Genomic DNA, 14,570 nt, shown 5'->3' on the forward strand with positions numbered 1-14,570 from the left:
CCCATTTGAACTTTTTCAAAAGTTCTGTAGTTCTTTGAGCTGTATGAGGGCGGGCGTTGTCATGGACAAACACAACACCAGATGTCAGAAGACCACGACGCTTGTTTTGAATCGCTCGTCGTAGACGTTTTAAGGTTTCACAGTAAGCTGCAGCTGTAATGGTCGTACCACGCTCCATAAATTCAACGAGCAAGATGCCCTTAGCATCCCAAAAAACTGTAGCCATCAATTTTCTCGCTGAAAAAGATTGGCGAGCTTTCTTCGGCTTGCTAGGCGAAGCGGTATGACCCCATTGCATTGACGGACTACACTTTCGCTCATAATGTTTGGGCCACACACCGCACTCAATTCACGATGAATTTCAGCTGCTGTGTAACTTTTCGACCACAGAAATCTTATTACACCACGCACTTCACACGTGGCGGGATTTTCTATCACGGCGCTCATGTTTTTACGTTGTACCAAAAGAACGCGCGATCGCACGATGCTCTCCCTTGCACAGCTAGAAGCGTACTGAACGGCTGCGCACACCGATGTGAGAATGGACCCCCACTACTTATCGCGCCAGGCCCAAACGGCGGTTACTTTATGGACGACCCTCGTATAATTTGCTAATTTGATGGGGTTTTGATGGTTAGATTTGAGCTACGACCAACGGTTTGGCCGCTATCGGGCTCGAAACATTATTTTTAGCGAAAAAATCTCTGGAATGTCAAATATTAGAGCGTTTTGTCGCTTAACCATGGAAGATAGAGCAAAAAGTCATTAGATCTTTTTTGTAGTTCAGTTCATTCCTGACCATGAATTTTTCGTCAGATCCGAGCTAGCTCCAACGGTTCGCCCGCTATCGGGCTTACAAAAAAGGCCTGCAAGGGTGAAAAATGCATGAATTTTTTTGAGGGGTTTAACCCTTTCAGGTCGCAAATTTTTTTATCCTTGATTTCAGCCCAGGTCGCGACTGTTTTTAGTGATTTTAGCATGCATACATTTCTAGTTGTTTAAACAACTGTAGATGTTTAATTTGCCAAACAAAAATATATTCTTTTTGTTAGGACTGTTAAAATTATTAAAAATATAAATGAAATAGTTTTTTTATCAAACTGGTAATTTTTTTATTGTTTAAAAAATATATATCTAAAATTCAAATATGTATACAAAATTTTACATAACTTGATATTAGTTTATCATTACCTTCTAAAAATTAAACACATAACCTATTTATAACTTTTTATGAAATGTTTTATGATAGTTTCTTACCTTTTATGAAGATCTTTTGAAGGTTGAATACATACGCATTGTATAATAAAAAACTATTTATAACACTAAATATGTCACTTTATCGAATTCATTTGGAACACAACCAAAAAAATTTTTTTGGTACTAAATAATTTACACTATGAAACAATTAGATTACATATTTACAATAAAAGGCTATAAAGTTTCTAAACTGTGAAAAATCAAATTTTCTATAATTATTTATATGTTTTGAGAGTGTGATACTTCTAAAAACACTCTGTAGGACACAAACTTGGTTTCTGGGTGCAGGTGGCGCAATAAAACATTGTCTCTTTCCTCTTAATTTTTCTGTTGCTGCACACTTTACAGTCTTTTTTCTTATTTTCAAAGCTTCTTAGGAAGTGCTGTTTACCATCAAGACGTTCAGGGTTGTCGGTGGTGGACTTGCGCTTGCGAGTTGCTGAGCTCCGAACGTTTCCAACAAGCTCAGTTACTAACAACTCCCTAAACTTTCGGTGTTCAATTTGTTTGGAAGATTTTATTCAACTGTTCCATATTATATAGAAGGTAACTGTTAACAACTGAGACCTCTAGAAGCCAGAAAAATAATTTTCTCCACCACTTTACAGTTTTTTTCTCATAAATTTTGTATGATGAAAGGTAGTGGTCAATGAGATCAACACCTCCCATGAATTTATTATATTCACAAATAACTGTTGGCTTCTCAATGTCTGTTGTAGCACCATTTTTTTTTTCCTTTCCTTTTGACAATTGTTTTATCATTGTTATATAAAGTACTAAGCATAAGGACATCACGTTTATCACGCCAAGCGGAAAGTAAAACATCTTTATTGTGTCGAAATGCTTTTGTTTTGTGTTGTTGCAATTTTAAATTTTTTTTTCTTTATACCATCAGGGTAACCCTTTTTCTGTTTTGGTTAATTGTGCCAGTCAGATGTATATTTAGATTTTTTAATTCTAAAGCCAATTCTAAGCCCAGTGTAATACCGATCTGTAAACAAATGAAAGCCACAACCAGGATGGTTTTCACTCAACTTTGTAGCAAGGTGTACCACAATTCTGGCAGTAAATGGTAAATCAGGTCGAATGAGAGATTCTGTGGTTGTTTTTTCCCAAAATAAGGTTCAAAGTTATACACATAACCAGATCTAGAATCGCTCAAAACAAACCACTTTGAGCCCCCATTTGTTAGGCTTGAGCGCATTATATGTTTTAAAATTTACTCGACCTTTGAAGGCAACAGTACTTTCGTCAATACTATTTTCAAAAAGTGGTACAAAATATTCCATAAATTTTGTTTGTAAATAATTTACAACAGATTTGATTTTGTCACTTCTTGACCTAACATTTGGATTGGTCACTGGAAGCAGGTAAGTGTAAACACCAAAATATTTGGAAAAATCTCGTGCGAGAAAAAAACAGAATGGAAAAATGATTGCTCAAAAAAGCCAATTGTTTGAGAAGTAGTCTTTTAGTGAAGGTTTTTGGAGAGAGAGCCATAGCAGAATTACACCAATAAAAGCTTTTAGTTCTTCCAAAGTAACATCAATCCATGAGTGCCAGATTGACCTAGGCTTTAGAGGTTGGGCTAAATGAATTTTTTCTGATGCAAATCGGTTGGTCTCTTTGACTATATTTGACAGTAGCTCTGATGTAAAAAACAATTGAAAAAACTGTAAAACACTTACAGGTTTTGTTTGTAGATGGTGGTTTGTAGCCCCCACTTGCATTTGTGTATGAATATTGAACAAAGTCTGGCCCGTTTGTAAGCACACCAATCAGTAGAGGGCCTATTAGATTGAGAAGGTCCTTGTCCTAAATTGCCTTCATCACTGTCATCACTATCTTCATCAGATAAATTTTTCTAACGTTGGTAAAATCACTTCTTCATCACTGTCACTACTGAATCCTGATAGTTCTTCATCTAGGCCTAGTTCATCTGCAATTGCAGTGTCACTAAGAGCACTTGTAGAAGGCCTTGGGTTATCCATTTTATTATAATCACTGGATAAATGTCATAAAATATAACTGTTCATTGAAAAAAACTAAAAGATAATATTGTTTAGGTCTGTAACTAAATAAAAACTAATTTTCAGCTGAGGCTAGTAGCTCAAAACTATACAACTATACACTTGTCTTCAAACTCCTTATTGCACACGAATAATTTATTTACATAAAAAGACACATTCCTGAACACATTATTACTTATACTACTTCTAACAACACCTACTCATTTATAAACAAATATCTAAAACATTACGTTAACCTCAACAACACTCAACACTCACGATCGAACTCAGTGAGAAAGTAAACACTGGCTAGCATTCGCATAGCAACAGACGCACGTGGCCGTGAGTCACGCCGGAAACAGCTGTCAACAGAAAAGAAAACCTCTAGAAGTTCGAAAATCGGCCACTAGAGCGCAACAGTTCACGGGCTTGCATAATGGCGCTGTACCGCGCCATACGCGCGATGTTTGAAATATTTTATTGGCGCCGTAACTGCGCCATACGACCGGAAAGGGTTATAAGTAAAATCCGGTTTTCAGACTTTTTCTCCGGGTCATATTGTGAAAGGTACCTGCGTGCCAAATTTCACGTTTCCAGCACTTCTAGAAGTATGTTAGAATTTGTATCTATATATCAGTGAGTGAGTCAGTCAGTCAGTTTCACATGCGGCTGTATAAGTATTTAGATAATGCCTGAATAAAAGTGATAAAAGCATTATTAATTACTTTGACCAAACTCACTAGCTATTACATACAATGACCAGATACCGTTTTGGTAGTAAAATTACATATAATAATTTTATTTTTACATGATAGCCCACACTTGGAAAAACTATGTGCGAGACAATTATTTTGCCGGAACACATGGTCAGTCCATCTGATACTTCATCAAATACTTTCATTTGAATTCTACTTAATTAATTTATCCTTTTTTTTGGGGGGGGGGGGATGCAAGCCTAAGAATACCACGGTACTTTAAAGTAATTTGCGGAGATTCTCCTTTCAAATTATAGAAATATTACATTATAAAATGAGCTTCCAGAATATATTCCATGTGAGTAAAATTATGGATATATTTAAAAGTATAAAGAATCTACTTGTGCACAATAACGCAAAGTACGACATACTTAAAATAAATATTAGCAATCGCCTGTTTTCCACTGAGCAACTAACATCAGTGCATAGAACCAGGAGACACAATGAAGTTGACAAATATAGACATGGAAATACGAACATCAATCTAAATATTATTAATAAATCCCAGCATTTTGTTACTATATGTTTCTAAATAGTTTTTATACACAAAGAACTATAAAAACTCATTTCACCAATCTGTAATGTGCGTACTGCCGATTAGTTTTGTAGTATGTTACTTTGGTTATCTCTCTACACTTTTTTCATAAGGAAAGTTTACAAAAACGTTTTATTGGTAATTTGCGTACTGTTGATCAGTAGGCCTAGTCCTTCGGGAATAGAATTTTTTTGGATTCAAGATTCAGCTTCCCCATATGAGTAATATATTGTGAAATTGTGATTTTCAAACGTATTTAAACACTACTGTTGGTATCGGAATCAAATAAAAAGTCCCGGTATTGAATATCGGGAACGATCCATACCTACTAAAAATTCCAGGGACACTAAAAATTCACGCATATCCATGCATGTTTCCCAGAGTCCGAAATAAATGCGTATTGCACGCTTTTCAAGATTCTCATCGTTGGCAGTAGCCCTGGTTAGATTCCCACGAAAGTATTGTGGATCTCAATATATATCCCACTGACAGCCAATACCTGAAGAATGCATCAGAAAGTTATCTGCTACAGAAGTTACCAGAGTGCAATTAGATTGCGATCTGTAGAATAAGTTATAGATACCAGTACTGAACAGTACCTTCTACAGTTGCACCCAGAATACAAGCACAATTCATGTTATCAATTACTGGCTCTTAAATATTTTGCGTCAGCCTTTAAGTTAATATAATTTAAGAATAGAGAATCACCTCATCACGACAAAACACAACTACAAAGTAAATAAACATATGAAAGTCTGTAGTTCGTTACGACACGTTCATTAGGTTATCCGATCATCACATGTGCGGGGAAGTCTTTCAGGTAAATAGCTAATCGGAGAACTGGCGGGAATTTCAGCTGTCATCCAACCAATTCCGCTCTGACGACGAAACTGACATACATGGTTTATTCGGTTGGCTGGCCATCTGCCGTCTGTAGACTGGCAACAACATAAGCTTTACACTGGCAAGTAAAGTTGTGTGAGAATTTGCACAACTACTATAGCATAATGTGAACAGGATAAACAATTTTACTTACGAGAACTGCCACAAGTACTTGTACAATTTGCTATAGTTGTATCGCTGGTTGTTCAGGGAGTCAATACAAAGTCTATTCACACACGGCAGTGATGTCTCTTTATATTTGAAATTGTAATAATCGAGACTGATCTCCAGTTCTTGCTAACAACTTTCCAACACTGATCATGGTAGCGCTCGCTTGAGCTCCCGTTGAGACACGTTTTTTAGTCAGACACAACTTGAAATTTTTTTTCAGTGTAAACGCAGTTCAGTTGAGGTTAGGATGTGACTGTAGTATCAAAATATAACATCACTTTATTTGTTTTAACCCTTTGAGTGCCAACGTCTGATTTAACCAGACGACAAAAGTTGGCCGAAAAATGCTGACGTCCGATTTTACCGGACGTTCGGAAAAAGTCACTAAAAATTGTAACCTTTAATATTTTTAAATAATATCATATTGAAATGTTTGTGAAGAATCGTTCTTTTCAAAATAAATTGTTATAGTAGGCCTACACTTCCGATCAAACTTTAAATTATGAAACTCACATATAAACATTTTTGGTTGCCATAGCTACCAGAAACAATGTGACAATAACTTAGTTTCTTAAAAGTTGTATAACTTACTCATTATTGAAGATAATAATATAAACTTTTCAAGATTTACATACAACTGCATACACTTTCCAGTGATATGGACTAAGAAAAGGATCATATGAATTTTTTTGGTCATAATAATTTGGTTAAAAAATGAAATTAAAAAATATTTTTGAATTTTTTTTAGGATAAGTCCATTTTTGGTACTCCTAAATTTAGTGTTATGGTAACTTTGTTATGTTATGTTAATTAAACAGAGTTTTCAGAGAAAAATAAAAAAAGAATCATGTTGATAGCTTATTAAATAACCGAACTGTGAGTTTTTTACTAAAACCTTGCAAAATGCCTGAAAAAGGGCTGGCACTTTTAGGTAGCCTACACCCATTAGAAAAATACCTGGCACTTTTCAGTATACCCACTCAAATAATACTTGGCACTCAAAGGGTTAACCTATGTAATCTGATGACCAACTTGTCCGAGGAGCAATCATTCATAGACCAACAAAGGTCTCTGCAGCTATATGAGTAGTAAACAAACGGTGGGCAGTGAGCGCTGGATCGAGCGGCGACTTAAAAGTTTAATATTTGTGTTGTACATATAAGAAACACTCAGGACAGAGGTGAGCAGCAGGGCGGGGCGGTACCACACGATGCCGATATCCACCACCAATTCTAAACATTAAATGTTTCTCGTGCCGCTCAGACCTCAGCTCATTCTGTCATTGCTGTGCAACATGTCAGACGCATACACGCCTTTCTTGTCATTACTCACCCACTTCTTGTTATAGCTTACCCACTATTCTTCTCCATAAGGTATCTTATCAGGCCTGGTAAAAATCTGTACTCAAAAACCGGATACGTCAAACCATCTTGAGCAGAGATACTGTGTTTAAAATTAAGGTATCAGAATGTAGTATTAGCCTATATTGTACTGGATCAAAATCAGATAGGAACTGAAATAAGTAGAGAAGCACAGTCGGAATGGAACGCATGGAACTGGAACTACCTCATGGAACTAGTTCTGAGCCTGGAATGTTACGGTCGGAACGGCTCCAGTTCCGTAATGGCCTGGTACACCTATAATTTTAATTGCTCACGTAATCCACAATCATAACACACGTAAATAACTTTCATAACTATTAGGCTAGTGTAAATTGTCTGTATTAGAATTAACAGGCCGCAATTTCAGTAATTGAGTATCTGCTATCAGGCTAACCTGAATTCAGCATATAACACTGAAAATCATAGGTAACTAGAAGCACAGTATACGAATAGGCCTATAACTACAAACTGACATTTACATTTCAATTATTAAAAAATATAGTTATTTGTGATTTGCAAAACCAAAAACCATATATATTTTTATTCAGGAGGACGAGCAGAATACCTTAATAATGCTGAAATTTTGATTGGATACTCTGTACGTTAACTTCTCTGATACCGCACTAGGCTGATAAAATGTATAAAACATAACTGAACAATTTTGTTAGCGGTATTTTTTACTATTTTGAAGGATAAATGTGCCTGACAGCTTATGACAAATATAACTCAAGTACATCACTATTGTACTTGTCAGCATTACTCAAATACCGAATAAATGATTTTACTTTGTTTTAATTAATTTTGGAAAATATTGCCATACAATACATTTTAAATGTTAGCAATAATAAAAAGGGTAAATAACTATAAATATAATCTAAAATAGCCTATACTGACTTGATGAATAATATTATTTTCATAGTCTGTGATGAATGTCATACTTAGCCTACCAATTATATGTATCCCAGTTTAATAAGTGTGTAGGAATTGATTGGCCTAGACTAGCACAAAAAAATGTTACTCCTAAGAAACAGAAATATGGTAATATAACTAGCCTAATAGGCATAAGTCTATTCCTAGTACCTAATATCATTACAAAAATCTAGTCATGGATCCTTACCTAATAATAGAAAACTTAATCGGGGCCAGAAATACAACAAAATTTACAGAAAAATAGTAATACTACGTGAAAATTGATAATAGGCACTATTAAAATAACTGCAAGTGAGTAAAAGAGGTGAAATTAAAAAAAAAACACTTCCAGATACATAAGGATGACACACCCCTTCAATGACCGATCTCGGATAAACCGCCATTACAGTTGTTAATGAAGAACAAAAATTTATACAGTTACATACTTTGTATATAAGAAGAAGTTTAGAAAGTATTATATTACCTTTATAGTCAACCACCAGTATTCCACTTATTTGATTCCACACTTTGAAACACTAAAAACTCACGACAATCCCATCGAACGACCGACCACTTCAAGCTACCACAAACACAAGCAGCCTTCAAGTCTGCCTTGAAAGCTAACCAACAGACGAGACAGAGAAAAATTTCCATTCGCTTGGGCTGTTACATCAACCAACAAACCTCCCCATAGAGTTCAGCTTAGTTGAAGCCAATACATATTTTGCCACCACAATATATTAAAAATGCAACATTATTAATTTTCATGTAAATAAATTTGATCAGTAATTCACAAATTACATAAGTATATTAATTAAGTTTTCATTGAAGAGTTGACTTATTATAATTTGGTTCTGTTAAACTAAAATTAATGTTCACTATCTTCCCCAATCAATTATTTTCAGCTGTAAAAATCTATCCCGTAGATAGATAACATATCAAAATTCCATAAAGGTCTGGTCATCCCGTAGATTATGCAACACGTTTGCTGATCAGACGGAATTGCTCCCAGTTACAAGTTCAACATATCTTTAAATCTCTCTGGATTTATATACTCGAAGAGCGTATTGTGAAACAGAAGCTGGCTGTTCTGGTTACTTTAAAGGATAGTGGATCCCCTATCGTGCTGAAGTACTGTAGTTCACAATTTGCTCCACATTCGACTTAGGAGTCTTCTCTGATACATGCTTTGTGGCCCCTACCCAAAGTTTGCTAATAAAGCTTATGTCCAAAACTACCCATCGTAATTAAGACTGTTCTTAGCACAGCGTTTATTAGTACTGGACATTAGAAAATTCAACTGTAAAAACATGACGTCTGAGCAGCACGGTTTTACGACCTGAAGATCCGTGTATTATTTGACCACAATCGTCTTTCCAAAGAGATTATCAAGTCGATAGTGTAACATTGATTTTTGAAAAGCTCTCGACACAGCCACAAAAAAAACACTTGCTAAAGTTACATGCATACAGCTTCAAATGTAGCGTACTTCGGTGGTTTCTGTCTTATTCCACCAATCATTTCGTAGTTTTCAAGTTTATTGGTGCATTTGCAAGATTATTACTGGTTTCTTATAACAGTGGCGTTGATAAGGGGATTCCAGAGAGTCCGGATCCCCAAAACCCTAGATAAATTGTAAACATTTATTTTTTATCTTTTGAATAGATAACCCACCATTGATTGTGTATTGTACATCCCTCCGTTTTATACTATGATTTGTTATTAATTTATTAAATGCAAAGTATAGAAAATGAAATAAGGCTATTCGAGTTTGGAAGTGGACCTTTCTTCGCTGCTTGCCGGTGAGATATGTGCGAAAAGTCGGCTCTACTCGGGAATGGCCGTATTTTGTACGTCTATTAAACGGCGCGGCGCTTTGAAATAAATTATTGAAAAATATGAGCGTTTTGGAAGGTTTATTTTGATGTATAAAGTTTATATGATAACCACTAAATTAATCAGCTTGATCTATAATGGGAATTTCAACTAGCAATGACCTACCAGACATACACTTAAAGGAAAAGGCAATTAAAACAACCCGAAATTAACAATAACTGAACTTGTTTTTAATGGAATTCTAAACGTACTAAAACACTATTCTTCATCGCTTATTACTTATTTTATTGTTTATTTTGATATGTAATGAAAACTATCATTAATAGTATTGCGATTTTCGTAAATTTCGTCAATGTCTTAGCCTTAGCACAGAATATTTACGAAGATTCGTAATGGCTGGATACGTGTGAATATCACCGAGCTTTTCACGAGCTCTTGCAATTACTGTACTTATGAAAAATGCAAAAAAACTCGTCTTGGGATTATATATTTGGGCTTATAAAACGCATGTGGGACCTAAATGGTATTCATTATAACACTGAATGTGATTCTCACTAAAAGTATAATTTCACGGATATCTGTGATGATACTACAAGGGTTTCAACCCCGTTTCTTAGTGAGCATCTCAGATGTAGGACGAAGATGTGTACATTGTAAAGTTCAATGTAAATCCGTTTTACACTTTTGATATTTCATGATGATCAGTCAATGGTATTTGGCTTTTCATTTATAAATAACATGAACACAGACGAGAAAACATTAAATTATTTGAATTGATTTCCTGAACCTTTTGAAAAAACAATATACTCCGAATAAAATTTCAGAGAGTCATTAAACATTTATACTGCTAATCTCAAGATCCACATTTCATTTTAAAAAGTACAATTTTTCAGCTTTTAGAAATCTGTTAAGGTGTTTAAATGAAGGTGGTTCGGGTTCCAACGTAGAAGCATTAACAACAACCTCCTGCGCAAAATGATCACAGATGGTTGGGTTAAAAACACGGACTGAAGTGTTTGGAATGTTTGTAATAATGTTGTCGATGGCAATGCTCGATGATGCGGTTACTCTAGGTGGTACGTTTCACTGACCAAATTAAATTAAAACAATCAAAAATATCACGAAAACAATATTTAAGTCCCCAATCAAAATGAATTTAAGTACGTTTGAGGATATAAAATCAATGTTATAAAAAAGCATCGCATCATTCACTTAGAGACACACCAGTCCAAAGACTAGTTTTCCAAGATGTCCAAAAGATGCTCAGTCTGCCTACAAATCTAATACTGAGACATCGTTTATGTTTAAAGGTTCATAATATCTAATATTTTTTTACAAATACTGCCATACTTCCCCAGAGACTTTCCATTCGATTCAAAATTGCTGCCAATTCAAAGTTCTCAATTTTAAAAGTATCTATTGTTTCATAATTGTGCGCATGTTCTGAAACAACGAAAACATCAGGTTTTATTTTGTCGTACAAAATTGTCAGATCTTTAATTTTATTGCTAGCTTTATGAGAGTTTGTAGGTACAATGCGACAGTTTGCTAGAATTTTTTAATTTTGCAAAGGACTTTTATGGGTATTTTCATTACAATTTTTAATAGTTAGGTTTGCATCTGAATCAGATATTCTTATCTTGACAGACTTGTGTATCTCATTTAAAACAAATTTAAGTGTCCATTTCCGGTGATGATTATATTTCCGGTATCCACATAGGTCTCCTGAGACAGGGTTAGAGGACAATCATGTTCTGGAATGATCTCAGAAGCGGTGGCGGTTGGTGACAACTGTAAAGCCGATTGTAACGGCGATTCAGCCGACGATGGAAGCAAGCGATTCATACATGCAGGATCCGGGTCGTGAGCCTGTGCATCTTGGCGAGACATCAATGTATCAAGCCAGCTAGTTGCCTCGCTGGAACAGGTGAATATCGTGCCTCGTGAACATCCTCCATCTTATTTAAGTCCAGGAATTAAAAGTTATGTCTGGTAGCCAGCTCTTGGATGTAAGCATTCGCGAGGGCTGTTTCCTGATTGATATCGTCGTCTTCAGGCGGGTCGTGGCAATGTGGTACAATAGAAATGACTAGGCTGACGTTGGAGGGTTTGGTAGTCACGTTCTTACCAGGTTGCAGTATATACTCTGCTGTTCACCTGCAGCCAGGTCGTTAGTACGTACTATCAGCACCTCACAATAGGTACCGGCCACAGGTGGAGTTAGGCTAGGATCGACAACGTTGCGGAGCCTTGCTCTAGGTTTACAGAGACCAGTCAGCTCGGAGTTGAATATTTCTCTCAACAGTTCAGTGATGTACTGTGCATGACTATCCCCCGGATAACCATGGTCTTATGGCCAATGTTTTGTTTTATGATGTTTTGCTGCATACTGTTCTTTTCTTTGAATGTCTTTACGTTTGATTTAAAATTATTAGAATTTTTATTGTTGAATTTTATCATATAGAACATTAGAAGTTTCTTTAGTATTTGTTTGCACTCTCGACTTCTTCGTTTGCTTCTTTGCCCAGCCATCTTCCTTTATGGGTTCTACGCTTTTCATGCAATTTAGCTTTAACATTTTTAACAGAATTTTTTTTACAATGAAAATTTTATGGTCTTGTAGTTACAGTGAAGGAGCAGTCAAACAAAAATTGAGAGATGTAGACTCGAACCTGCGGAATACCAGATATTTCATTGTCAAATAAATTTGTAACATTTATTTTTGATTCAATTCTCCAGTCCAAAATTATTGAACGTTGCCTTTTCATATAAAAATGTTAAAATGAAATTATCACAAAACAGTTGAGGAATTCGAATTTCATTGGCGAATAAGGAGTTCTGCCACGGAAACACCGCCCTAAGAAGTTGGTGGTTTGCGTTTTCAAACAAGCAAGTACTGTACCAGCTTTAGTAAATTAAAAAATCTGTTTAATTAAATGTTTTAAATACTGGTTAAAAAAATTACACACCCAAGATATTGTCAAGTTTTGTACCGCCCGGTCAAAACTAAATGACATGATAGACTGGCTTCCTCTAAAAGTTAAGATTGGTAATTTATTAACACCTTTTCTATATAATTGTAAAACTTTACATACAAAAACAGTAAATTTTTACCTATTTTGTATAAGCATTTAGTCTTAATGGGATCAAAAGTGGCTGAGTTATAAATTTTGAAAGTTACTGTTCAGTTGAAGAGCACCAAAAACCATACCTTTTTTGTTGTTATTGAAATTAAATTTCGAAGATATTGTTTGTAAATTATTTGCCGTAAATGTTTCAACACAAAAATAAACAAGCTAAATTTTAATGTAACTCCCATTATTTTAGGCATTCTGGGTTAACTTTCAAACTCAAATATCTAAAATTTTTGATCTGAGAGTAGTCATTCAAATACATGCAATTTTGCTTTGTTTTCAGTTCACCTGGTAAAATTAAGTGATTCTGAAATGTTTTGTTCTTACTTTTTAATTCAAATAAGATGGATTTATAAGGAAAATCACATGAAAAATCAAATAAAACCACTCTAGAGGTTGTAATGTGAACAGCTTTTTTAGAAAAAGTATGAAATTTTCCAAACATCTAATAACAAAAATACAGTCTTAAATGTTTGATGTCCAATAAACAAATTGTTTTTCCTAATACAGATTGTACAGAATTTAATTCTGAAAACAACCATAATAAGCAAAGTTAACTAAATTTGTAAAAAAGTTATGAAATTGACTCCTCACGTATTACACTACACAGAAAACTTTTGCTGTTTTATAATAAGGAATGAGTATCTGATTGGTAACAGCTGGTAATAATTATTCATTTAAACAACAGCTGTTTAAACATTTTTAAATAATAAATAATCAGCTGGGCATTTATTATTAGATGAAATTGACCTTATTGTTGAACAAAACAACAAACTGTTAAGATACTGTGTGTTTGTGTTAAGTATTTTAACCAGTTATCTTCATCCATTTTATTAGTGATTTTGTGTTGTGTGTTTCATTTATTAAAAAGGGAAGGTAATATTCATGTGTATTCAAACTCTGAATTAGCAGACATGCATTTAATGTATGGTTTGGGACGCTGCAATAGTAGTGCAGCGAGACGTCTGTATCAAGAGACCTTTCCTAACCGCAGGTGTCCAAGCGCAAGATTTTTTGGCACTCTTCATCAACGCCTATCTCATCTGAAACAGGTTCATTGAAGTCTTCGGAGCATAGTAATGCAGGCATCGCCTGATCATGTAGGACTGTTGAATTCGAAGGGTTGGTTCTTAATGAAATTTCTGATTATCCTGAAAAGAGAAATAGAGAATTGTCACTACAGTTCAATGTCAGCCAATCTAGTATTCAGAGAATACTACATGAGTACCAGTTACACCCATACCACTTCCAGCATGTCCAAACTCTTTTGCCACAAGACTTCGCTCCCCGTGTTGCTTTTTGTCTATGGCTTCTGGGAAAATGTGCTGATCCAAACTTTTTAAATACAATTTTGTTTACCGATGAGGCTCACTTTACAAGAACAGCTATCATTAACCTCCATAACAACCACACTTGGGCAGACAGAAATCCTCATGCTATCAAACCTAATCGCCCACATCAGTTTTCAGTAAATGTTTGGGCTGGAATCTTAGCAGATCATTTAGTCATATTCCTGCTTCCTCCCAGGCTTAATGGCGTGGTGTACTTGAACTTTTAAGAGACGAGCTACCTAACCTGCTTGATGATGTACCTCTGCATTTGTGCGCCAAAACATGTGGTTTTATGCATGACGGGGCACCTGCGCACTACTCTCTGGCTGTTCGTGGACACCTAAATGAGAGTTTCACAAATCAATTGAT

At 35.2% G+C, this 14,570-nt stretch overlaps 1 protein-coding gene across 13 annotated transcripts in view; it reads right to left on the minus strand.

Annotated features, from left to right (window-relative positions):
- LOC124375219 (protein hu-li tai shao) overlaps positions 1 to 8,538 on the minus strand; it is a 152,771-nt gene extending 144,233 nt beyond the window's left edge. For 11 of the 13 annotated variants that reach the window (XM_046833354.1, XM_046833346.1, XM_046833352.1 and 8 more), the window contains exon 1: positions 8,385 to 8,538. The gene's annotated coding sequence lies outside the window, so the exon portion shown is untranslated. The remainder of the gene's footprint in view (positions 1 to 8,384) is intronic. The other 2 variants (XM_046833344.1, XM_046833343.1) reach the window with 2 other exon arrangements.
- Positions 8,539 to 14,570: the final 6,032 nt, after the last annotated feature.

This window comes from Homalodisca vitripennis, chromosome 1, assembly GCF_021130785.1.
Source record: "Homalodisca vitripennis isolate AUS2020 chromosome 1, UT_GWSS_2.1, whole genome shotgun sequence".
NCBI lineage: Eukaryota > Metazoa > Arthropoda > Insecta > Hemiptera > Cicadellidae > Homalodisca > Homalodisca vitripennis.